Below are 1,424 nucleotides of genomic sequence, written 5' to 3' on the forward strand. Positions count from 1 at the left end.
AAGAGAATCTAACGTTTTGTTCCCACTCAACGAAGTCGAACTACGATGGGTTGTTTTCGCACCGGTAAGATGTGGTAGCGTAAGGTGCAATTTAAATAGATGGTCAAAGCACGACTTCTTCGTTCACCGTGAAAGAGATAATGGAATTAAGAGAAATTACATTTAAAGTGATTTTCGATCTTATGTTAAATATTATGGGGGTGGTTATTCACGATCTTGATATGCTAAATGTGTTAAATATTCTAATTATTTTTATCACTGCAAAAATAGTTCGCTCCTTCAATATAGCGCGATTCTTATTTCATTTGTGTTTGGAGTCTTCTAAACATTCTAAACATTGTAATGATAAAGTAATTTTTCGATATTATTATACACGCTTCATAAATTATATTATACGTTGCTCTCAATTCGAACTGACGTAAGCATGATGTGGCGTGATGTCACCCAGGATTTCTGAATGTATCTCATTTTTACCAGAAATAACTGGTGTTACAAGCGATCAAACCTGAAAAGGAACTGAGAAAAGTTTACTACAAAGAAAATTGAACCATGGCAATCATTGTCTCTTACTAACCTTTATTAAACAGCATTTTTTTATATTACAACAGTATATATTTTCACTGTTTATATATTATTTACTACACTACGTGCTAAAAAATTGCAACACCTCGAAAACCATAAGTCACCAAGCTGGAATCTTAACAAAACAACTGGATGCATGTAAAAAGCTGGTGATAAAAACATCATACCGATACACAAAGAATTGCAAGTTTTTATATGACTTTTTTTCTATCAATCAGAGAAGCTGTATCAGTAAAGTTAAAAACTGCGTCACAAAGTAAATGCCGATTGATGAGTGAATGTTGTTTCTTCGATTGTTAACAATGCCTAGAATTGGTAGAAGACCGCGGTTTAACCAATTGTCTGATTTTGAAACAGGACGAATTATTGGCCTGCACAAGGCAGGTATTTCAAATTAATCGAAGATTGAATTCTTCAACAGTGCTTCGAGCATAGAGCCTTAGACATAAGTGTTAGAAACAGAATTCGTTTTTTGGCTGCAATTGGGGTTGACTGGTTGAGTGATCTGAGGCAGATAGTGTTGCGGAGAACTGTGTACTGACGAATTTTATCGTTTAATCTCCACTAATATCAACGTCTTTACGACGTCTTCTTTTATCGCAACTTCACAAAATAGCCAGAATTCTATGGTGCCAAGAAAGACAACGTTGGATCGATGAAGGGGGTCACATAATGTTTAGCGACGAATCCAGATTCTGTTATGGCAAAATGATCGACAGATAATGGTAAGAAGATTCTGTGGCTACCGGCCAAGTTTAGATTTTGCACTTCGAGATTTTTCGATTGGAGTATAAGTCACATCGAGTTGTCATCCCTGGCAGTTTAAATGCACACTGATACAT

The sequence above is a fragment of the Onthophagus taurus genome, chromosome 7 (assembly GCF_036711975.1).
Source record: "Onthophagus taurus isolate NC chromosome 7, IU_Otau_3.0, whole genome shotgun sequence".
Classification (NCBI taxonomy): Eukaryota; Metazoa; Arthropoda; class Insecta; order Coleoptera; family Scarabaeidae; genus Onthophagus; species Onthophagus taurus.